Consider the following 27332-nt stretch of genomic DNA (forward strand, 5'->3'; position numbering starts at 1 on the left):
ATGTGTGTTGGAGCAAAACTCTGCAGGGCTGCGGCCCTCCAGGAACTGAGTTTGACACCCCTGTGATAGAGCGTTTGGACCTGAAAGTCAGGGAAGAGGTGACGCTTGACGTCAGACCATAGACTGTAAAAAAAATATGGACGTAGTGTCCGTGACGTCACCCAGAGGTTTCTGAAGAGCATTTTTGAAACTCAGTGGACGGGAGTCGGCCATCGCCATCTTGGAATCGCGTCACTGCACGTCACTCCCGGATAATCGAAAATGGGCAAAGAGGTGGGACGTGGGTGGAGCTGGTATCCTGATATCCTGAGTCCGTATTTGTCTGAGCTACCGAGCAAGCTTGTTACTTCCGGAAAGCAAAACGTATGGAGCTGAAATCATAACTGTGTATGAAAACCATTACAAGTGCTTGCTGTTTTACAGCCTCTAGTGTTCATTTCTGTTGGAAATTGCAGTGATATGTACTTACTGGTATGTATTTTGCATCTTGCGAAAAAGTTACCACAGGTATGTTTTCGTCATGAGATCAGGTAGTTTTTTGTGGAAATCTTGATGCATACTATTCAGTAACTAGTAGGGGTGTTGCAAATCAGCATAGTACAGTGATTTCTGAAGTATCGTGACACTGAAGACTGAAGTAATGACTGCTGAAAATTCAGCTTTGCCATCACAGGCAATCAAAATAGCTAGGATTGTTAGACACTGCTTCCATAACGTTTAAGGAATTGGCTTATTAATTTAGGCCTGTGTACAGTACGTGCTTTGGTTTCTGTGCTGCACACAGTATTGCATGCTCGTTTCATATCAGTGTGACAGAGGATGAAAATCTTCAATTAGGCTGGCTTGTCATATGGCCTCCTCCCATTTCTCCTCATATGAATAATCATTTCACAATGACCAGTGACATTGGAGTTTAACTTTTTTACATCTTCAAGGTTTATGCGAGCTACAGATGTTTATTAATAGCAGTAAGCGAGGTATCTTTCAGGGCAGGACTATTATCAGCAGCGTAGGCTGCTGTTTGTTTTGTCATTCCCATTGCAGTCTGTTCCGCTGTCGTGCACAGAGGAAATAAAGGCATTCGGTTTGCTCATTCTGAGTGAATAAGGCACAGTACAATAAAGATTGTGAATGAAGTAGAGCTGCTAGAATGATGTTTGCTACAGTTTGACTTCCTGCGTTAAGGTTAAGAAAATCTAATTAATTAGGGCTGTCAGTCAAGAAAAATGTAAGCAGTGTTGCTTCAGTGCTGGGTGAAATGCATTTAAAAAACTTTTTTTTTTACTTTGTTTAGACATATTTTAAAAGTATTTTTTGTGGAATAGATTTTAAACATTCATTAAATAATTGTCATAATTGTCTGTTTGTGTTTCTTTGATATTTGACACAGCTCTGCTGATTTAGTAATGGACACATTCCTGTCATTGAATGTGTTCATTTTTTGTAATATTTTTGAGTTTATTAAGTTAATTAATATTATATTATATTATATTATATTATATAAAAAAAATAGTTATAGTTTTATATATATATATATATATATATATGTGTGTATATATGTGTATATGTGATCCATTTTCATTTTATTTTTAAAGTTTTAGTAATGTTTAGTTTAATTTAATTTAGTAATTTTTTGTTTGTGTGTGTGTATATATATATATATATGTATATGTATAATTTGTTTTAATTTTACTTTACACACATGCGCGCACACATACACATATACTTACTATATCAGATTAATATTTATGTGTGTATATGTAGTATTATAGTATAGTAACTATATAGTATTATATAGTTTTTTTTTATATAAAATCTATTATTGTAAAAATGTTGGTTGCCAGCAGTAAAATAATCCCTATTATTAAGCCCTTTGAATAAACTTAAATTTTTTAATAAGCTAAAAACACTAATTAAGATTGGCCTAAAATATATGCGAATTCCTCTTGATAAGCCCCATGTTGCTGGTCTCCTACCATGGCTGTTAAAAATATTGGCTGTCTGTCTTGAGCTAAATGCCTTTCAAGGTCTTCCACTCGCCTCGCCTGCCTGCTCATCTCCATGGCGATTCATCTGAATGGGCGAGGGGAGTCCTCGCTCACCTCCACGTTTTTTAGAGAATCTGTGCTGTTGGGAGCTGGAGGGGTGTCTGCAGCCCTGCTGATTTATAGACGAGGCTTTGATAAACGGCAGTAGCCTGGCAGCCAGGGCAGGTAAACCCAGACTGAGAAGGGCATTGGAACATGTTAAAGGTGTAATTTTGGCTATTTCGGCCTTTTGCCAGAGCAGAAATAGCTGGCCGGGCGAATTACAGTACTGAGATGGACTGACTTGATTTTAAAGGAGTTTGGCACCAGCCTGTGCAGATTTATGCTTAACATTATTCACAGATCACATTAATTCTGCCAAAGCCTCTCTCATGATGGACACTTTAAATGGAATTTGTACACATGCCATGCAAAATCATAGCCGTTGATATGGCACCAGCCCATATTCTTCCTCTGTATAAAACCACAGGGTTTTAGCTGCTGTCATCAGGATAAGTATGTTGTGTGAGATTACAAGACACAGGTCAACACACATTATATCTGCTTGGTTCTATGAATGTGGGAGAATTCACAGATCTCTTTAAACCTGTGATCACCCCTGATCGTTTCTTTCTCTCTGATGTTAAGAACAGCATGTAATAGTGTTGCTGGTGATTCTCATCACAGCCACTGCTGGGAATTGATCCTCTCTAGTATGGTTATATTCTACAGGTGCTTTGGTGTCTGTGCAGTGTTTGGTTTAGACTTTTAATCTTGTATAGATGCTCTTCAGGTCTGTTTGGCCGGACTGTTTTGGGTGGTTTTTATACAGTACATAGAATGGGCCATCAGGGATGACTATGTATTTAATGGAATGAGACCACCTTCAATTTGTTAAATAAAATAATGTTTTAATAGTTAGGAATGCACAATAGATGGACTGGATGATAGATCGATAGATCTATCAATAGGTTATAGATAGATAGATAGAAATGGATGGATGGATGGATGAATGGACAGATGGACGCATGGATGGATGGACGGACGGATGAACGGATAGATATGGATAGACAGATGGATGGATAGATGAATAGAAATGGACGGACGAACGGATGGAACGGATGGATGGATGGATGGACTGGATAATTGATAGATAGATAGATAGATAGATAGATAGATAGATAGATAGATAGATAGATAGATAGAAATGGATGGATGGATGGACAGACGGACGCATAGATGGATGGACGGATGGATAGAGGTAGGTGGATAGATGGTAGATGGATGGATAGATGAATAGATGATAGACAGATGGATAGATATGGATGGATGGATGGATGGATGGATGGATGGACGGATAGATGGATGGATGGACGGATGGATAGAGGTAGGTGGATAGATGGTAGATGGATGGATAGATGAATAGATGATAGACAGATGGATAGATATGGATAGACAGATGAATAGAGATGGATGGATGGATGGATGGACGGATAGATGGATGGATGGACGGATGGATGATAGATGGATGGATGGATGGATGGATAGAAGGATAGATGGATGGATAGATTGATGTACTGGATAATGGATGGACGGACAGACGGACGGATGATGGACGGATGGATGGATGGACAGACGGATGGATGATAGATGGATGGATGGATAGAAGGATAGACGGAAGAATAGATGGATGGACTGGATGATGGATGGATGGATGGATGGACAGACGGATGGATGATAGATGGATGGATGGATAGAAGGATAGACGGAAGAATAGATGGATGGACTGGATGATGGATGGATGGACCGACAGACGGACGGATGATGGATGGATGGATGGACGGGCGGATGGATAGATGGATGGACTGGATGATGGATTGATGAATGGATGATAGATAGATAGATTTAATATGGCTCTTTTATGGGTTTTGGCCATAATATGAAAATAATTTTCAGCTGATATTATTAGCCCGATGCATTTAGTGCATCACTAAATAACAATTTCCCATGCAGCTAGTTAACATTTCTGATGTCATAGTTAACCATTAAAACCAATGCTTTATTCGATTTCACAAAATATAGCAAATTACAGGCATTAGCTTGTGTGTTGATTGATAGTAATCTGGTGTGTAGTTTTAAATCACAGGTTGGGTAGTGAGAGCACGCTGTTTCTCAGCATTTGTTGCAATACCACCACCTGTGACTACACAGAACAGCCGTTCACTGTGGAAATAATAATACAGCGTTTCACACATGCTGATTCATGAGCACTGCACAGTGTTTTAGCCTGATAATGGGAAATAGCTGGAAGGCATAATCAAACTCACATCACCCTGAAGTTTGGTGACTTGTGTTTACTGCATCAGCAGTAGTTTTCTTTTTCTCCAGATTGGTCTCTAATTCTATAAAAGTGCCACTTTACCCTTTTCTATGTCAGTGAAGGGGAGGTGTTGTTGACCTGTTTCTCAGAGAACTGCCTTTTACTGTAATGGTTCATGGGGATCTGAGAGAGAAAGACCCTGCGTTTGTGCCCTCTTTAAATACACAGTGCTACCAGACCCTGAGTGGCTGAAAAAGGGAGATATAGTATGTATTCTTCTCAAGACACCTGTTCATGCCACTATAAATCTGAAGCGTCCCTGGGAGAGGGTCCAACAGGCCCAACAAGGCCTTTCAGGAGAAGGTTATCTTCCTCTGCCAGGGATAATGTAACATTGTTCAGTATTAAAGCTGCCCTCTGGAAGATTACAGTCTCACCTTTAAACCCAGCAGGCCGACTAGACTGATTTGTGAACTAGGGTTGTGCAGCATTCATAGTTGAATTGAATGCCCTGTAAATTCCAAGGGTAGAAGCCAACAGAATGTAGAATCGTAATTTAAATTTGAATCTAAAGAAGCAGAATTTTGTACAATCTGAAGATGTTTTTATATCAGAACTGACTACAAAAACACAAATGTATTCTTCAGTACCCTCTACCCCAAATACCAAGGTCTTTGAGGTAGAAACAGTCTCCTTGGTTACAGGATCCAGAGGAGACGGAGATGAAGACACTTGAGGGGGGAAAAAGATCACTCCCTTTCTCCATTTCATTGCCTTCCCTCCAGCTTCAGCTCCCGCAGCTAATCCTGTTTGGAAATATTTTCAGGGAAAAGAGGATTATGTTGTAGTGTGCTATGAATTTCAGCACAGTTCACTCACACTTAATTAAATTCATCATTGTCTCCTAAAAGCTTGCATTCTTCTCACTGGGACATCCGCTCCAATAAATAAGAGTCAAGGTGCTGTAATTAAGCCAAATGGGTTCTCCTCATCGGGGAATTTTGGGAACCACTGAAACAGGATTTTCTCTGATTATGGAGAGGGAGAAAAATGTTTATAGCAACTGAAATATGTGGACAGCAGAAACTGCATTTTAGATTGTGAAGCCACAATAATGCTGTGTAAAAGTGAAATGCAACATTTTAGAGTTTTTTCAGTCTGTTTCATGAGCGTTAGTATTTCCTCACAAAGACATTCCCATGTGAATTATTGTACTGAACTGAACTGTACTGAATTATTGATTTCATGTTTCTACAGTGTGGACCACCACACCCTTAGACTCAGGACCTCATCCAGAAAATATTCCCTTCAATATCTGTTTTAGAGATATATTGCAGTTGTTCAAGTGTGGAAGATAGAGCCCTAGTAGAATATAATGTACAAGCACATTATGGTTATTATAGCACCAGATATGAACTCTAATGTACAATGGCTTCTGAAAGACCGAGACAACAATAAAAGTTTGGGATTTCAAATATTGATATATTTAAATTGAATTTAAATTCACTTTTCTTAATTTTAACTTTTTAAAATGTATAATTGTTACATTTAAATTTGCACTACTTTTATTCTCTTATAGGTATAGGTCACCCGAAAATGAAAATTCTGTCATTAAAGGAGAACTCAAAGATTCACATATAATGTACTCACCCCATTGTCATCCAAGATGTTCACGGCTTTCTTTCTTCAGTCGTAAAGAAATAAAAAAAAATGTTTTTTGAGGAAAACATTTAATTTTTTATGGTGCCCCGATTTTGAACTTCCAAAATGCAGTTTAAAATGCAGCTTCAAACTATCCCAAATGCGATTTGTAAAGGATCCCAGCCGAGGAAGAAGGGTCTTATCTAGCAAAACGATCGGTTATTTTCTTTTAAAAAATAAAATTTTTTTTATTCTCAAACACTCATCTTGCCTTGCTCTTGTTGAACTCTGTGTATTCTGGCTCAAGACTGTTAGGTTATGTTGAAACACTCCAATTGTATTTTCTCCCTCAACTTCAAAAATCATTTCAAAATCATCCTACATTGCTGCAGAAGTACCAACACAGTCTTTTCAAAGTAAACAAGATGTTTGACCCCTAATAAAAAAGGTAAAAGAGCAATATAGGATGATTTTGAAGTTGCGGGAGAACGTGAGACGGGAGTTTTAGGGTATGTCGATGGGAACTGTCATAAATCGGAACAAAAACAGTCCAGGCAGAGTAAGACAAGACGAGCATTTGGCATTAAAAAGTATATAACTTGTATTATTTTAATGAAAATAATGGATTGTTATGCTAGATAAGACCCTTCTTTCTCAACTGGGAACATTTACAACTGCATTTGGGATCGTTTAAAGACCCGTTTAAACTGCATTTTGGAAGTTCAAAATCAGGGCACCATATCAGTCCATTATATGAAGAAAAATGCTGAAATGTTTTCCTCAAAAAACATTTCTTTACGACTGAAGAAAGAAAGACATGAACATATTGGATGACAATGAGGTGAGAACATTATATGTGAATCTTTGCTTTGGAAGTGGACTCCTTTAATTACTCACCCTCCAAACCCATAAGACCTTCGTTCATCTTCGGAACAAAAATGAATTTTGTAAAAAAATAATTTTGATAAAATCTGAGAGCAGAAAGGTAGTAAGGACATCATTAAAACAGTCCATGTGACATCAGTGGTTAGGGCTGCAACAAACAAATACTTTAATAATTGATTAAGCTGCCGATTATTACAGAGATTAATCAACTAATCGCCGATTAACTCACTGATTAATCAGCAGGCTTTGTTCTATTATTCCACTTTTACAATTTTTGCAAGTTACACATTCTAACGAATATATTAAACAAGGTACTTTAGCTTTTGAAAAAAATATCAAACAATCATATTACTGTTGTATAATTACTAGTATTATACAATTATTTTTTTACAATACAAATGCATTTGGCACACAAGAAATGAAATGACAGACAGAAAGACATTTAATTAATTGCCTGAAAACGTATGCATCATTCTGCCTTGTGATAAGACATTTATTTTTGTATAAATTATTTTATTCACAATATTAGCTCTTAAAACAACTTATAGTGTTATAATAATCAAAACAGTCCTAAACAAGATTAATCTGTGCAAACCAAACTATCACTTTAATGTAATAACATTTATTTATTTATTTATTTATTCATTTATTTACTCATGCATGCATTCCCTAATAAAAAGATTTGATCATTAGCTAGTTCCACATAGGTCATATGAGATCAAACGACTATTCGACAACAAAAATATTTGTCAACAAATTTTTGTTAACATTGTCGATAATGTCAACTAATCATTTCAGTCATTGGTTCAACCATAATGTTATGAAGCTACGAGAATACTTTTTGTTTGCAACAAACTTTTTTTTTTTCTCTTCCAGTCTCATGTTATAACTTTCCTGACTCCTGCTTCCCTATGAAAACATGCCTTTGTGCCACTTCAACTACAGTCTTTATGCTGTATGTCAGGCACGTATCCTCGCACAAACCATTGTTTCCTGCTCTTGACAGGTAGATTGGCTTTTTCGGTCAGGTTGATAATGTTGAGAGACAGAAGTGTCTTTGTGTTTGAGCGAGTGGCGCACTTTCTCTTTCTCTGGCTGGCACATTCACAGTGGACTTCTCAAGTGTCACCCTGGTCTTGCAACAGAAAGATGTCCTCTCCTCTAGACAAACTGGAAGACTTGATAGACGAGGACTCTTTAATGAGATAGTATGTGCATGGAAGCGCAGTCACATTCATATTGTGGCCCTTCGCATTAGAGCCCAGATATTACCATGTAATGGGCAGATGAAAAGGGCACTGTAATTTAGGTCTCATTGGTTAGATTGTGGCTTGTGTGATTGAAGGTGTCCCTGCGGTTCTAGTGTTACTTATTCTAACTAATCATGAGGCTTATGTGCATTTGTGTCAGATGGCGTCAGTGTGCAGACTGCATGTGAAATGCATCAAAGAAGCTTCATAAAGTAATAGACCATTGATTCCAATTCTTTAAAAAATTTCTGTTCCATTAACTATTCTTTTAACGATTTGAAAAATGGGAAATGCCGTTTCGTTGACAAATGATAATCTTTTGAATACTACATTTAAAATAGGTGTGTTTGTAGAGTTCATAACAATTACAAAGTGTCACTGATCACATATTACATGTGCTTACTGTAGTAATAGCAGTAAATTATGCATTATTACAAACAACTGTTCCCAAAACCTAACCTAATAAATATAACCTAATTATATAGTAGGTATGTAATTAATACTGTATTACTCAGTACTTATTTTTATAATTACACTGTAACAAGCGTGTCCGCTTTATTAAAAAAAAAAAGTGTTTCCAAATGTTTTTACACACTGTTTAGACATTAACATAATTGAAATCATATAATTGCCCTTAAAAGGATAGTTGACCCAAAATAAAAAAGTAAATAAAACTAATTAGAGTCAATTGTTTGGGAATCAGACTATAATGATTGCACTGTATGATTTTGATTCACTAAAAACAACTGTCTAATAGGAAACATTTGTTCAGGAATCAAAGTGTACTAATTGCAAGGTATGGTTTTAATTCACTAGAAAGAACTGGTTCATAAGAGTCATTTTTTGGGAATCAGAATGTTTCTTGCTGTAGGTTCAGTTCCATTCTCATTACGGAATAATGCTTGTGTGAAACTAGAAAGAATTGGTTAGTAATTTATTCGGGAATCTGTCTGTACTAATTCCAAGTTACTGTAGGTTTTAATTCACTGGAAAGAACTGGTTCATAAGAGTCATTTGTTTGGGAATCTGATGGTACTAATTGGAAGGTATGGTTCTAATTCACTAAAAAGAATTGGTTCGTAAGAGTCATTTGTTTGGGAATCAGACTGTACTAATTACACGATATGGATTTAATTCACTAGAAAGAACTGGTTCATAAGAGTCATTTGTTCTGGAGGTTCAGTTCTCACTGCGGAATAATGCATGTGCAAAACCAAATGCCATTTAAATATGGTATTTTTAAAACAATAGAACTGTTTCTGAATCGATTCTTGGTTCCCAACTCTGTGTGACATTTAACAGATCTGTATAAAATATCCTTTTATGAACATTGGAAATGAGAATGTGTAATACCATTTTATGAGAGTAGATTACAAAATGGCAAACATCAAAAGATTTCTTTCTTTCTTTTCAGAAGTGTTAAAAGATGAAATGGCTTGACCTTCAGTCGGTTTATGAAAAATGTAATTTGAATTATTGCTGGAGACTTTTCAGAGACTTTACCTTTGTTAGGGACGCCCACTTCAAGCCTATTAATTAATTGGCATTGCTTTGAACTTCCCCTTTGTGTTGTGCGTGAATGATCCGGGCATTTAATGGCACAACCTCTTTTCCCAGATGTCCTATTTGACACAATGCCTGAGTTAGTCCTGTCTTGAACACACGGCTCCAATCAACTCCGTTCTATCAATATAAAACTATGCCTTGATTAGCTGTATATGACAGTCCTGCTCAACCTCCTGGGGCCTGGGCTTGAGATCTCAAATTAATTAAGTTCCTGTACAGTCCTCTGCAATGATATCTCAGGCAGAACGGCTTTTTGCTACCTTAAATTTTCTTTACTGCCTCAACTTGGCTCAAATACTTCAAAGGCTTGAATGCAGGATGACAGTGCACTCGGCTAGATTTAGCATTTGTGTAGATGCATAAAAAGCCTTACCTGTAAGTCAACATTCATATTCAGCGTTCAAGTACATCCACAATGCATTTCACTATAATCTCGATAAATAAGATATACGTGTGCATTTATAAATTATACACAGTAAGACTAGAAATGTTTAATAAGAACAATTGGTTAATTCTGCTTTCATATTGATGGTGTTTTTGTAGATTAACCATAAGCCAGTCTAATATGTCTTTTTGTTTCTTTGACATTAATCTTTCTGATTGATTTGCTCAACTGGTTTTAGTAGGATGTTGGTCAAAATAGGATAATAGGTTAATAGGCTGAACAATCAAAACTAAGGCTTATAGCTTTGTATATATATATAAAAAAATAATAATTCTGAGGCTTACTGACATGACTCACTAATAATGAAACGGTTGGCACAGGCAAAGATGCTGTTTAGGCATGGGCGTAATTCAGGCCTCTCCCTGGGAACAGCTGGAACTCATGTTATGAGCAATGTCCTGCATTCTTTGGACTGAAGAGATGCTACTTGGAGGTAATTATGCTTTCCAAAGGCTTTGAATTCATGGGCAGTGTCAAACTGTGTGGCAGTGGTATGATCCAGCTTCAACGTTTGACTAGAGCTGTAATTTCGGCTCTTGCTATTACAGTGATCGAATCGCAAGCTGTCAAAAAGGAAAAACTCTTCCAAATATGCTTGTAATGTCAGTAAGTTATGATATTAACTTTAATATAATTATAATCTAAGCAAAAACTCTTTTGTTTAAGTGCAGGATAACTGACAGGTGAGAACGCAGTCTTTCAACGTTTTATTTTGATGTTAATTTTATTTTCATTTTTTACCCAAAAATTAAAATTCTGTCATTAATTACTCGCCCTCATGTCGTTCCAAAACCTGTAAGATCTTCGTTCGTCTTTGGAACACAAATTAAGGTATTTTTAATGAAATCCCAGAGCTTTCTGACAATGACAGCAACGCAACTGACACGTGTAAGGCCCAGAAAGTTAGAACATTGTTAAAATATAGCTGCAAGCAGCGATTACCGGGGTTCAAGCACTTTAGGTATTTAAGCACATAAGGAAAAAGACATTACATATTATTTAGCAAGCCTGTAACCACCTAAATCAATTATTAAAAAAACATTTTTGTCCAATCCAGGTGATTTACCATAGAAATATGTTGTTTTTATTCATTTATGACTATTATAGCGCTAGCTGTGGTCCAGTCTTGCTGAAACTTTGCATGCTTGTTAAGAATCACCTGTCACATGTGCTCAGCGGGTTTTATGAAGTTTTGAGTTTTTGTTTAGGCTTTATAGGCTTTTGAGTATTATTGGGCAGGCCCCTTTTCTAAACGACCCCGTTATAGCTTCCCAACGGATAAATTTCAACGTGTTTTTGACAATTATTGACCTAGAGAGTCTAGAGAATTGCACTGCGGTGGTTTTTCCAGACCGAGCAAAAAACCAAGGACTAGTTCGCAAAAGTAGATTTATCACATTTTCTCAATCATTTCAAAAACTGTTTGATTGACAGCAGTGGTTCTAGAGACAAAGTTGTTCAGAACGAGGAGGTCTATCGAAACGAATATCGTGTGGAGAACTGCACAATGTACAATCGTTTACGCCCGCAAAAAATGCAATACGGTCCCCCAGTTGCCGATTTCTTTTGAAATTTCTTTAAGACCTTTGGGGCCGTGAGTCAGGCAGGCCCACCGAGTTTCATTCCGACCGGCCTCCGTTAACCTTGTCTAATAGGTGCCCAAACTTCATCAGCCGAAGGCGGCCATGTTTTTTTGAGATACGCAAATGTCCCCATAGACACTTGTGGAACTTTTGACCAAGACCATTTTGATAAGTATAGACTTTCATTCTCCAGAAAATCTTTCTGCACTGGTTTGGTTCTGATCGGGCTAAAAACCTAGGACTAGTCCGCAAAAGTAGGTTTTGCAAAAAATACCTGAAAATTTCACCAGGCTCACGAATCTGATGTCCGATTGTCCGGCATGAGCCAAGGAATCCAAGGACATAAGACACTTGAGCTTGCGACTGACAGATTAGGAGTTATGGGCGATTTCGTACTTTTGATCACTGTAGCGCCCCTGTCAGGCCGATTGGGTTGAGCCTCAGTCACATTGTAGGCAGAGTGAGTACTACCATCCCTCCAAGTTTCAAGTCTCTACGACTTACAATTTGGTCTGCACGTCAGTTTTATGTAAAAAAAAAAAAAAACTCTCATTCGTGACAATTCTAATGATTACAATAGGGTTTCAGCACTACACGCTTGAACCCCCAAATAGTCCATGTAACATCAGTGGTTCAACTGTAATTTTATGAAGCTTTGAGAATGCTTTTTGTGCGCAAAGAACACAAAATATGTAATTAATGACAGAATTTTCAATTTTGGGTGAACTGTCCCTTTAACACAGGGGTGTTAAACTCCGGGCCTGGAGGGCTGCAGCCCTGCAGAGTTTAGATGCAACCCTAATTAAACACACCTGATCCAACTTATCAAGTCTTTCAGGCTTAATTGAAAACTGCATAGTATGTGTGTTGGAGCAAGGTTGGAACAAAACTCTGCAGAGCTGCGGCCCTCCAGGAACTGAGTTTGACACCGCTGCTTTTAACATATGGCTGCATTTGTAATATGTGTGTTTTTTTTAACTACCTCTAAATGTGGTTTAAGTGATCACAAAACCTTGTTTACACCTTTTGGATCATCTGAGATCATCATTTCTGCCCTCAACCAAGGCAATTTTGTCACTTTCGGTTGCATTTTGCCCTGAGGCCTGGGACTGCTCCAAGAATTAAGCCAGAAGTTGACATGTCGGGCTGTTTAAACAAACACAGGGTTGTTTTCAGTGTGCCACGGTGTTTATTATATGCTAAGTCGACCTACGCATAGCTTATAGTTGTCTCTGCATAGGATTAAGTAGTTTAACATTGAAAAAACGACATAAAAATTTTGCTTTTGTTCATTTTCTTGGCTTGACTACAATCTGCTCTTCTTCTGTCATTCCCTTCCGGACATTATTGACTGCGCTGTTTTGCTTCAAAGAAAACAGACTAAATCACAAAGCGAATGGCAGTTTCCGTCAGCCTGGGAACAACGAGTCGCTTGGCTTCTTCCCCTCAGATCAGTGGCCTCTGAACTTGTGCGCTTTCCAGGAGTGTAAGACCGATGCGAACTGGACTCCATTGCTTAGTCGCCCTGATCACTTCACAGAGGCCAACTGGTTCGTTTTTCTTATGGGCAGTTACTGTGCCAGAGAGGTGATGGATGGCTTTAATGAGTGCAAGCGGCCCCTCAGAGAGCTCCCTCAACCTAGCCGAGGTGAACAGGGAGATTTGCGACCGCAAGATTCAGTCAATCTGACAGTGGAAAACATTCCTCTTTCTCTACACAGAGAGAGCGACATGGCGTTGTGCCATGAAGACAAGACTGTGTGGATTTGATATTAATCCTCTGGTTGTACACGCATCTACCTACATGCAAGTACACATGGGTCATTCCTGCTATGTAGTACATCTTATAGGGGACATCGAATGCAAAATTCACTTTTACACAATGTTTGTGTATAAATGTGTCTTAGCAGTGTGTGGACGCAACCACCCTACAAGGATAAAAATCCATTCACTCCTTTTTTTTTTTTTTAAATCCCCGAAACACCTAAGCAGTCTCAGTTATCAGTTACCGCTGATGGACTGTTCCGTATTACCATATTTCCATCAGGCAGTTGTACACTGTCCACCATTTTTGGTGGAGCAGCTGTAGTGATAACAATGTCTCGTAAGCAATGCAGGTGTTTTGTAGTTGAATGTAAAAGTGAAAATAAGAACATTTTCTCCTGAAATCAAAGGACACAGTTTTCTGAGAAAGTCTGTTTCTACCTCAGTAAAAAAAAAATAAAAAATAAAAAGACCATTTTGACTTTATTTCTTGCAATCACAACTCACAAAAGTCTTATGCTCTCCAGTGCTACATTTATTTAAACAAAAATGAAGTAATATTATTTCAGTTTTCTATTTGAATATTTATTAAAATGTAATTTATTCTTGTGATGGCAAAGCTGCATTTTTAGCATCATTACTCCAGCCTTCAGTGTCACATGATCCTTCAAAAATCATTCTAATATGCTGATTTGGTGCTCAAGAAATGTTTTTCTTTTTATTCTTATGTTGCAAACAGTTTTGCAGCATTTTTGTGAAAACCATGATTTTTTTAGGACTCTTTGATTAATAAATACAGATCAAAAGAACAGCATTAATTTGAAATATGAATATTTTAAAATAGAACATTATAAAATAGAACACATTTAAATTTAATAAACACAAATGTATCAAAAATAGTCACTTTTGACCTATTTAATGCACCCTTGCTTTATAAAAGTATTAATTTTCTTTTATTTTAAAAAAATGACCCCACACATTTAAACAGTAGCTGTTTTTCAACCAGAAATAGTGTTACTTCCTGAAGGATGTTTAATATTTATTCCAGAATATTATATAATATATGTTGCGGACAAGAAAATGTATTTCCTAGTAGGAATGGCCCGTGTATGTAGTATAGGACCCTATAAAATTAGTTTTATTTATTTACTTTTATTTTTTATTATTTTTCTCCATTTTTTTTTCCATAATAATTCTTCTGGATATTTTTTTTCTGTTTTAATGTAATTTGCATTTTAATTATTTAAAAATAAATATTTTGAATGGTTAAATAAAAAATATTAATCAAAAATCATGTTTGATTAATTAAAATCATGAGACATGCACAATTCACAATACACAGTTCAACAATTTATGAAAAGTTTACCAAAATTGCATTTTTAAGGCCCTATAATTTTTTTCTCAAATTCAGTTTTATTTTTAATAAATTCTTTGTTTTCTGTTAATCAAAATCATGTCTAATTAATTGATTTTTATAAATAATGATTTATTATTTTATTTATTTATTTGTAATTTTTTACATTTTTCTGAATACTTTAATAATAATTTATTAACTTTTATTTTGATGGGTTGCTGTGAAGTTATATGATATGATGATAGTTTTTCTCAAAAGAAACTAAAATGCTCAAGTGATTCTCAGCAGTTCTAGAGATTGTTTGTGTTCATGTACTCATATTTTGAGGCGGCAAAGGCTGAAAACTCTGCGCCATTCATTCACACAGGATTCATATTTAAATTGTATTTTTGTGGCTTAATATTCAGACACACTAGTCTATGTCGCATTTTGATTTAAGTGTACTGACCTACTTTTGATGTATTCATCCCAAATTAGGCAAATTCCGTGACATTCTGTGTCATACAGTAAATTCCATTTTTATGACTGGATTCCGCAATTCCGTCCACGTTTTCCGCATCGCTGAAATCATAGGGCCTTGAATATATCTAAAAAAACCCACCTTATATTGAAAAACACTTCCATTCACTTCATATAAAGATCGGTGGGTGATACAGGATCAGACATGTATTCAGGATCACAGATCCACTTATGCAAATCAGCGTGTTAACGAGACACACTTGAGATGGCCCGCAGGCTTCTCTTGGCTCATTTAGAGCGGCCGGCGAGTGGACTGACAAGGCCTTGTTTCAGTCAGACAGCACGAGCGCTGCATGACAACATGCCGGAGGACGGTCGAGGTCGTGGCTCGGCACACAACACTGAGCGGCTGGCGTGTAACTTGGGGTTATAAATGTTTCTTCAGAAAACTTGGAGATTAGTGTCACTGCTGTCTGTCTTGAAAGAGATTTCAGCCTCCTCAGAATGAAATGATGAATGTTCTCCATTTCAAACGCATGTTAAAGAAAATCTCCAGACATAGCTTGAGGATCATAGGAAGCCCAGCTTTGATTCTTCTCTACCTATCTCTGCCATTTCAGTCTTTCTCCCAGAAGGTTCCATGCAGGACCTTCAAAAGCTCCTGGATGTTCTTTGGCTCCATCGTGGAGTTGATGGGAGAGGAGGAGATGAGACGCTTCGATCTGAAAACGCTGTGGTGCGTCAGACACTACAAAGCCGAATGGTCGGAGTGAGGAGGCAGCCGCGGGCTCGAGATTTCTACAGATCTCTCTGTTCTTGACTCCTTTGTGTGATTGTTCCTTTCATCTATGGCTTCCTGTGACACTAGGGGCATGGTTATGAATATCACGGGTGCACTTATGAGTGTTATAAACTCAAGGCTGAAGAGATGTTGCGAGTGAGATTGTGAATTTTTGATTCCTCCCTCCAGATTTTCGTCTCATTCTTGTGGTTGGGTTTTGTGCCGGTGCCAAACGGGGCATGCTCGCTGCTGGTTTGATGATTGAGGACACAGGCATTTGAGTGTGAAACTGTCGTGGCGTGTTATGGCCTGAGGGTGCTGTTGTTTTTAGCCTTTATCTGCGATTCATGGGAGTTCGGAACAGAGGCTGCGTCCCAAAATCTCAAAAAGGCCGTCTTCACAGGCGTTGTGAAGAGGTAGGAAAGCATTAACACACAGATGGATTCAGTGTTTGCATAACGTCTTCTCTGAAAAATACTTTCACCTCAGCTTTTGAAGACAGCATGGGTGTTTCAACAAAACATCAAACTAAATAGGATTTATTTGAAAGGAAATGTATTTTTCACATTTTACCAAAAATAAATAAATAAATCTTAAGATGCACTTAAATGCTTTTTTTAAAAATTATTAAAATATCCAACAAAATAGTATTTATTTGAAAGGAAATGTATTTTTCACAATTTAACATAAAATAAATATTAAGATGCACTTAATTATATTTAAAAATATATAAGAAATATAATGCATTACAAATAAAATTATATATTAAAAAATAAATAAAATGTATATAACAATTTATAAAAGTTAAAAGTAACAATTTATTATTATTGTTATTGTCATTATTATTATTATTATTATTATTATTATTATTATTATTATTAATAAATAAATAAATAAATTTATAATTAATAAATATATAATAAATTATTATATATTATCTTTATAAATAAATAAAGATACACTTATTTTACAAATTCTAAAATATCCAACTAAAAACTTATTTGAAAGGAAATGTATTTTCCTTTCCGTATTATAAAAGTTAAAGTAACTATATATAGAAATATTATATTACATGTATTTATTCTTATATTTTATTAAGAAATATTATTTGTTATAATATATATATATGTAATATATATATATATAATACATTTATAAAAGTTATGTAAGTATATTTACATATAATAATAACTATTAATTCTTATAAGAATATAATTAATATAATGTAATTAATATTGGTAATATTAATAATAATTTGATAATACAATTCATTCTTAAATGTTATTCTGTATATAAAATATAATTGTGTAATATATTAAACATTTAAAATAAAAAAGTAAACAGATATTGTAATTAAAATTACTATTTAATATTTGTAATAAAAATAATAATTACTACTGTGTGTTTCAATATATTTATATATATAATTAAATTCTTATAATTACATAATTAATATAGGTAATATTACTAATATCATTACTGTAATATTATTAATAATTTAATAATATAATTAAAATAAACAAAATATGTACTTTTATAATGTACGTGTTTATTTATATTATTTTGTAATATAAAAATGTGTACTTTTATAATATATTATAAAAATAAATTTAAAAAATTTAAAAAATAAAATATTAAATATTAATATATATATATATATATATATATATATATATATATATATATACACACACACACACACACACATTTATAAAAGCTATGTAAATATATTTTATATCATTTTATGTATATGTGTGTTATTTATTTATTTTTTACTTCTGAGAAGTACTCTTTATTTGTTTATGTATTTACTTTATTATTATTATTATTATTGTCGTCAAATACATTACAATTCTTTCATTTTATGTTTGTCTTTTTTTGGGGGGGGGGGGCCGCCACACGCAGAAAAAACAAGAAGTTTTCTTTTCTAGACAAAATCTAAAATTTCCCAGCAAACTTTTGAGTGAATTGTGTGTTCACATTGGGCCCTGCGAGCCAACAAAACCCTGCAGATCTAACAAGCAGAGAGCAAGCGGGACCCGAGTTGCCAAGCGCCTCTTTTTGGCGGCTAATTAGCTTTTCGCTGGGCTTCCCGTGAATCTCCACCGGACCACTGTCATAACATGGCCTTGTTAGTTCCTGGTGATGGTTTGTCTGTGGCATTTATATGGCTCTCCTAATTGAAAAAAGAAGGGGTCTCAGCATGTGGGATTGTTTTCATGGGAGAGGTGACTGTATTATGTAAGCAGCGTCCTGTAGTTACAGTGTTTGTACAACACACAGGTGGGTGGCTGACTGTGCGGACTCTCTCTTTGAATTCATAGTCATGTGAGTGTCTATTTGTGTTTCTTTTGTTTGATATTGGCAAATAGAGTAGTCGTGCCTGAAGATATACTGGAGGGTGTTAAGCTGGAATACTGGTAAGGTGCGTTCGCTTGGCTTTTCCTTCGACATGCGTAAAGAATAGACACATGGGATCACGCAATGTTTGTGCAAATGTTGGTGAGATATTTCAGCTCAGCCTTTGTTTGCTGTTGTCGTAGTTTGTTGTGTAGCTTGGCTTGTAAATCCAGAAGGAACAGTACAGTCAGCTGGAAATATGCTTGTGGTTGTTGTCGTTGTTATCTTCCTGGTGCTGATTTACTTGTTTTAACGATACTAATTTTCATGTTTTTTTTTCACATTGTACATTCTCTGCTTCAGCTAAAACAGTGTAACTAGACTTTGTCAGTGTTGGCACTATATGTGACACAAAAGAAAATGAGGCTATAGAGTCCTTCAAAATGTCATACTTTGCTGTTCCTACAATAGCGGTCAATCACACACCGAGTGAAACAGAAAATCTGCAGTGGATAAACACTTAAAATCTTAGGAAAATTATATATAATGATAAGACAGTATGATACATTGAACAGACAGAAGTAGGGCTGCATTATTAATGGAAATGAAACCAAAATCGGAGCTGGGTTTGTTTGTTTATTCACAGTAAATGCCTCTCTACATGATCTCTGTAAGTACTGTGGGTTTGAGTCACTTATAAACTGCATTTAGGAGCACAACATGTGCTGACAATCTTCACAAAAGTGTAATGAGAAGCGTTTATACCGGCTGTCGTCAAGAAGCTTTAAAGGTTTCCTGCGGTTTTCCACTAAAATAAAAGCTTGATGTTTTAGGTTCGTAAGTTAGGAAGTTCAGACCGAAATAAAGAGGCCTAAATATAATTATTGTAATTTTACAGTTGTGCTGAGAAATAAAATTATGATTATTTTCTGAAGATTATTATATTTTATTGTATGATTTTTATTAAATCTATTAAATCTAACGTTTTACAATATTAATGTTTCTTTTTTTATTGTAATTTTTATGTTTATTTATATTAATTTTATATATTTATATGTATCTTATCTGTAACTACTATCTGTAACTAATAATCTTATTTGAAGATTATTATATTTTATTATATTATTTTTTATTAATGTCCAATGTTTTATTTCATGTTTTAGAATATTTTTTTCTTTTTAATTTTTATTTATATTAATTTGATATTTTATATTTATGATGCTATTTAATAATGATAATAATACAATATTAATAATAATATTAATAATAATGTTATTTAAAAACATAATATGTTGACAATAATATTAATAATAATAATGTGCAATATTAATGTTTCTTTATTTTAGTTTTTATAGTTTTATATTTTATATGTACTATGCTATTTAATAATAACAATTTATTTGAAGATTATTATATTTTATTATGATTTTTATTACCTTTCCAATGTCTTATTTCATGTTTTACAATATTAATGTTGATTTTTTATTTTTTTTATTTTTATATTTATATTAATTTTATATTTTATATGTATCATACTATTTAATAATAATAATAATAATAATAATAATAATAGTATAATTATACCATATAAATGACAATTATATTAATATTACGATAATGATACAATAATACTAGTACTAATAATATAAAATGTTAATGTTTTTCTTTTAATTTTTGTTTATTTATAGCAATTTTATATTTTATATGTATCATACTATTTAATAATTTCTTTGAAGATTATTATATTTTATTATATGATTTTTATTTCATGTTTTACAATATTAATGCTTCTTTTTCAATTTTTATTTTTATATTTGTTTATTAATTTTATTTTTATATGTATCGTAATAATAATAATATTAATACTACTACTACTACTACTACTACTACTACTACTACTACTACTACTACTAATAATAATAATTATTATTATGATTATTAATATTATTATACAATATAAATTATAATATGTTAATATGTTAATAATACAATATTAATAATAATAGTTGTTTATTATTATTATTATTAATAATAATAATAATAATAATAATAATATGGTTATTTCATATTTTTATATAATTACAATAATAATGATAATATTTATAGTAACTCTTATTATTTTTATCATCATCATCATCATATTTCTATATAATCAAAATTTTAGGTGGCAAAGCAATCACAGCAAACCTTGCAATTGAATTTTTTTTTTTTTCCAAAAATTCTCACAGTCTGCTTAATTTGTGTCAGACAGTTTTTTCTGCTTTTCCAATGCATTTATTGGTGAAATGAACATATTTTAACATTCAACTGCTGTGTGAACAAGAAAGTATCGCCGGCCACTCGTACAATGACTTTGGCAGTGGAGTGAAAGAATGTGCAAGTGCTAATCATCTACTGGGCAAACATGGCTTCATTAATATTCATGAGCCAAGTTAATAAGGTTTTTAATGTACCCCTCTCACTTTCCAGATCCCTCCTACGCCCCTGGTCAGATTGAATATGGCGTCTAGTCCAACTAAAGTCAGTATACCTCCATTCCACACTCCCACTCCCTGACATTTAAGCATATCTGGGGAGAAATCAGCTTTTCAGCCGATCACTACTGTCATTTAGTCAAGACGATGAGAGCAGAACTATTGTGAATCGCATCAGAAGAGTTAGTCAGGAGCGTCTTGGAAGCTTTTGTATAAGAATAGACCAGCGCTGTGGCCATTGCGTCATGGATTCTTTCTGTGTCCATGCCTGACCCCTCCACCTTGATGAAAATGGCTCTAATGCCTTGATGATGAGGCACAAAAGGAGCTATTGTATCCCGTGGCTCCCATGGGCAGCCTGCCGGTACAGTGACTGGAACTTGGTGCGGTCTAGTGGGAGACGGAGGGTGGCACCCCAGAGATATGACACAGCTCGCTAACGCTACCTGACAGCGTAGCCACAAAGAGCGCCTTGTTCTGTAAACAAAGACCTAGGCTGATATAGAATGAGTTTGTGGGGGGTTTCAGTGAGTGTTAGTGTGTGAGAAGAGAATGTCATCAAAATAACAATGGACACATCCATGTATATGATTGGCTAATGTCCCGTTCTCTCCCGCTGATCTGCGTGTATGAAGACACACAGCAGTGAGAGCTACAGAGATCTTCAGCCGTATCTGGGGTAAAGGCTTTTGGCACACAGCGGCGTATAGCCGGGTTTGTATGAACTGCAAGCATGCAGAATTTTTCTAGGGAGCATGGAGCACGTTCCTGCGTGCTACTGTACAATACTTGATGAAGGATGAAGCAAAGCTATTGTGGCCTGACCTAAATTCCTCCCATTTTACAATGTCCAAAGAATTACACAGTGTAGCTCTTGGACCTTGTCATACAACTTAATTTGAAAACCATCACTGGCTTTGAAAGCCTTCCACACAAAAAAGCCCTGGTTTGGCGTGGTTTTTACTCATGAATGGAATTTAGACTTTTTGTGCTCAGTAGTAGTTTATGTAAGAAATGCATTATGAACGGCACTTAAAATGACCCTCAGATCTCAGTTTCTATAAGTCAGATTAAAAGAAATTGTTCACCCAAAAATGAGAATTTACTCAAGTCACCAACGTTCTTCAGAATAACTTCTTTTGTATCTTCTTGAGTAACTAACTTGACAGTTTTGGTTTAAATTAGTTTTAGTATCATTTCCAGGATTAGTTCACAAATTTCCTGATAATTTACTCACCCCTGTGTCATCCAAGATGTTCATGTCTTTCTTTCTTCAGTCACAAAAAAAATTAAGTTTTTGAGGAAAAATTCTCCATATAATGGACTTTAATGGGGATCAGTGGTTTGAAGGTCCAAATTGCAGTTTCAATGCAGCTTCAAATGGCTCTACACAATCCCAGCTGAGGAAGGGTCTTATCTACCAAAACGATCAGTCATTTTCTAAAAAAAAAAAAATACAAATGTATTGTACTTTTTAACCACAAATGCTCGTCTCGCTCATTGGAAAGGTCACATTGAAAAGGTCACGTGTGACGTAGGTATTTACAAAGCGAATGTGCAAAAAAATCAAACGCCCTTTACCAAAAAAAAGCTAAAATGTTGGATGATTTTAAATTTGGAGGAGAAAATGAGATGTAGTTTTTCAGGCTACTTTACCTTTTTTAACCAGAGTACACAGACAAAGAACTAACCATGTATGAATGCTGACTCACCATCTCCGCAGTACAGTGGATAAAAGAAATGCACCTTTTATACTAGGGCTGAAACGATACATGTATTCGTACCAAACGGTCACGGTACGGACATCTCAGTTCAGTGCATGAGGCCTTACAACGAATACAGGCAATTCACCCTCAATCCAGAAGGGGGCGACCCTGCATAGACAGCAACGCAACTGACATGTTCAAGGCCCAGAAAGGTTGTAAGGACATCATTAAAATAGTCCATGCGACATCAGTAGTTCAAGCATAATTTTATAAAGCAACAAGGATACTTTTTGTGTGCAAAGAAGACAAAAATAATGACTTTATTCAGCTTATTCTTCCAAGTCACATGTCGCATGGACTATTTTATCAATGTCCTTACTATGTTTATGGGCCTGGGAACATTTTCTGGTCAGGTCTTACAGCATGTCCTAACTACATGTGATGCGACAAGCAATTTGGCTGTCCACGTCGCAGCTAGTTAGGACAAAAACTCAGATTAACATGGAAAAGATACCTTTTGTCACATGTCGCAATAGGACACGGTGTTACGGGTTTGGAATAACATGAGGGTGAGTAATTAATGACAGAATTTTCATTTTTGGGTGAACTATCTCTATAAGGCAGGCTACTTACATTTACATTCATGTATTTAGCAGATGATTTTCATCCAAAGTGCTTTACAAAAAAAGAACAAAAGCAATTTATCAAAGAGCCAGCATTAATTGCAATATCCAATGTCAGGTTTATTACATAACTAGATTAGGAAGCAAGCTAGACGAGGAGATTTTGTGTGTGTGTGTCTGTGTGTGTATTCTTTTGCTAAATGTTAATGTAAATATATTTGTTTCCTTCAGTATTGAAAAATATGGATAAATGAAAAATATTTCTATTAAATATTTTAATTTGATATCTTAATCTTTTAATATTATTCTTAATATTTTTATTTAAATAACAAAAATGTATGGGTATCACAAAAAGAATATTAAAAGTATGTTGCAATAATATAATCAAAAAATGTTAAAAGAAGTCAGTATGGAAGTGTAAGTCAGTAAGTCTGTGTGTTTTATTAGGGTAGGAATAGTGTTGTTGGCCCCCAACATGTCCTAGAATTGTTTAAATTTAGTTATATTAACGTAATCCTAATTAAAATGCTATGAAACGCAGTGAAACAAAAATGTACATCAATAAACTGAAATCATCATATTTTGGGGTTTGTTTTTACTGCAACAGAATTACATGATTACATGACAACGTGGGGCCTTGGAGTCAAAAAGATTGAAAACCGCTTGGTCAGAATCAACATTCTGATCAAGCATTCTAAAATACAGTTTATAACTATGATTCATTTGCTTTGCCGGCTTGTGCGATTTATAAGCTCGTGTGTGATACTGACCACATTCCCAGTGCGTTTCATGCTCTGGAGCTGCTGATTATTTCCAGGTGTGGGTGGCTGGAGCCGGTGATGTCAGTGTAAGAGGAGTCCAGGGGGCTTCTCTCCACTCGTCCTGCCTCTCCTTTGAGGTCTCACAGTATGACTCACAGAGCCTCCCTAGCGGTCCCAACTGGCCTCATTCAGCATACTTCAGCACTTCATACTGCAGCTCAATACGCACTCGGGCTGGACCGAGACACTCCCTAATGAACGACAGCAATAAATCATGTTTTACACTATTGGAAACGAGCACTGTGCAAAGAGAGAGCAGAATGAAAAAGTCAGACATACTGTAATGTCTTGCTAAACAGCTATAGAGGAGGAATTAATACCAGAACTCTAAATGAGAATGATGGGCCTCTTGAGCACATTTAGATTGGAGCAAATTACTATGCGTGAGAGTCGACCAATGAAATGAGGCTAATCTGCAATCACAGTGGGCCATCCATTTCATTCCCCATGAGAGAGAATTGCTTGGGGAGAGACTTGTTTTGATTACCTTGCATTCGAAATTAGCTGGAGATATCACAACATGTTTGTATTTATTCTGTCTCGAGGCACAAATGGCGTTTCTCTCAAGGCCACATTAAATATTCGTCTTTTCAGTTTGACTGAAATATTGAATTTACAGTGAAGTTCGTGTTCATTCCTAATGACTCAGTATTTGGTTTGTCCCTCTTTTTGCTTTAATGACAACAAAGCATAAAATAGTTAGAAGAAAAATTCAAAGTATTTCTTATTCCTTTTCAAGATCTGAACGCTGTCTGTTTACTTAACAATGACCCGGGGCCAGTCTGCGTTTCAAGTTTCAAGTTCTGTTGGTCCACTGCTGCATTTCCAATGAAAATTGTACATTGATCTGTTTTTTTTTTAATGCTTTGCAAAAATAAATGTATTATATTATATAATATAATATGATATTATATTATATTATATCATATTATATTATATAAGAATACAAATATAAAAATGCATTATATATATATATACACACACACTTATTGAACTTATTGAAAATAATTTTAATGAAAAATATTTCTGCATACATAAATGCTAAAAACAGCTGCACTGCCTATTAAAATTACACATTATATATTATAATTATATAATTACATATAATTATAATAATTATAAATAAATTATATATTATTATATTATTATAATTATTATACTGTAAAAAAAGAGAGAAACTAAATATTATATAATGTCATGTAATATAATATAATATAATATATCTCCAGCTTGTTGCATATTTTATTAAAAAAAAAAAAAAAAAAAAAAAAAAAAAAAGTTTTAATGAATAGAAATATACTGCATACATGGCTAAAAACTGCCACACTGCCAATTAAAATTTGTGTTTTTTTCATGGTATTCTTGGTTTTCTATAAAATAAAATAAAAAAATAAAAAAATAAATAAAATAAAATAAAAAATATAGCAATAAATATCCGGTTTGTTGCATATTTTGAAAAACAATGTTCATGAACAAAAAATATTTTTAGCAAATATAAAAATACATTTCTATATATAATAGAATGTAAAATAGAATGTAATATAGTATAATATAATTCTAGCATTTAAATAATGTAATTATAGCAATATATCTTCGGCTTATTGCATATTTTGTAAAGAAAAACAATGTTAATGAACAATTCTTTATTAAAAATTTTATTTTTAAAAAAAAATGCATTTCTATAAATAATATAATATAGAATGTAATATAACTATAGCATATAAATAATATAATTATTGCAATATATCTTCAGCTTGTTGAATATTTTGTAAAGATAAACAGTGTTAATGAACCAAAAAATTGTAGCAAATATAAAAATGTTTCTATATATAATATAATATAAAATAAAATTATATAATATAATATAATGTAATATAAAATAATATAATATAATATAATGTAATGTAATGTAATGTAATGTAATGTAATATAATATAATATAATAGCATATAATTAATATAATTATAATAATTTAAGCTATATATTTCCAGCTTGTTGCATACTTTGTAAAGAAAAAAACATTTTAATGAACAAACATTTATTTTTTAGCAAATATAAAAATACATTATTTTGTTTAAAAAAAAAACAAAAAAACATTTGTTTGTAGTTGGACCAGCAAAAATGTTGAGCTACTGAGGAAAGAAATTGTCGTCATTGAGCCCTGCTTTTAGTACTTAACATTTAGACACACACATTACCAGCACATGCTGATTCCAGATGTCAGGACATTGCAAAGGTGCAGCTTGACCCCTTTTTGAAGTAGCGTGAGTGGTGTTTTTACCTGTAATTATATGCCGGAGTGTGTCGGGATCCATGATCACGCAGGTCTGTGAGGACAGCCAGGCTGGTTCAGCAGCTGTGGGGTCCAAAACAATGCTTTTTGATGCAGCAGCCATGTGACTGGCACAGTTTCAAAGCACATCCTCCCCACCCAGAGATCATCAGCTGCGTAATACCAACAGCTGGAGACTGGAGCTGCTCAAAGAGGCGTCGCTTTCTTCCCCTCCCTCCCATATTTGAGTCGCCAGGGGAAACTTGGCTCCGACTCGCTCATTCTCTAATACGGAGGGTCTTCTCCTCCCCTCCTTCCTCCTGGATGATTTGCACGGCCTCCACACTTCCTTGAACTCCGCCTGAACTCCTGGCACTTTTGCTGCAAGAGCAAAGCAATAGAACCTGCATTGTTTGGTTAACGCCCATCTTGCATTCACACATCTGGATGCTCGCGGAGGGAAGCCAGTAAATATTTTTTGTAGCGCTAGAAACAGCTGGACCTCCTGCTGCACATCTCAAGGTTGTCACTTAATCAAGAAGACTGGGACGGTTTCCAGAGTTTAGCATGATTTAGTCATATTCCCCTCATTTGCAACTGACAGTGTTTTACTTTTGTTTGTTTGCTTTTTGTTTGTCACCAGCACAGCTGTTGCTAATGAGCGGAACTCATAGATTGTCAAATTTCTAAATGAAAATAAAGATATCATTCTACACATACACTGCCGTTTAAACGTATGGGATCAGTAGGATTTTTTAAAGCAGTTTCTTCTGCTCATCAAGGAAGCATTTATTTGATTTAAAAATACAGAAAAAATGGAATATTGTGAAATGTTATTACAATTTAAAATAGCACTTTTCTGTTTTAATATACTGTAAAATATAATTTATTCATGTGATGCAAAGCTGCATTTCCATCAGCCATTATTTCTAGTCTTCAAAGTCACATGATCCTTCATAAATCATTCTAATATGCTGATGCATTATCAATGTTGGAAACAGTTATGCTGCTTAATATTATA

At 34.6% G+C, this 27332-nt stretch overlaps 1 protein-coding gene across 6 annotated transcripts in view; it reads left to right on the forward strand.

The window, feature by feature from the left end:
- Window positions 1-27332, forward strand: part of magi3a (membrane associated guanylate kinase, WW and PDZ domain containing 3a) — a 182407-nt gene that overhangs the window by 77655 nt on the left and 77420 nt on the right. The window contains exon 1 of one of the 6 annotated variants that reach the window (XM_051097243.1): window positions 18448-18495. The exons of the other annotated variants lie outside the window; for them this stretch is intronic. The gene's annotated coding sequence lies outside the window, so the exon portion shown is untranslated. Of the gene's footprint in view, window positions 1-18447; window positions 18496-27332 lie in introns of those variants that run through there. 6 annotated transcript variants of the gene reach the window in all.

This window comes from Labeo rohita, chromosome 23, assembly GCF_022985175.1.
Source record: "Labeo rohita strain BAU-BD-2019 chromosome 23, IGBB_LRoh.1.0, whole genome shotgun sequence".
NCBI lineage: Eukaryota > Metazoa > Chordata > Actinopteri > Cypriniformes > Cyprinidae > Labeo > Labeo rohita.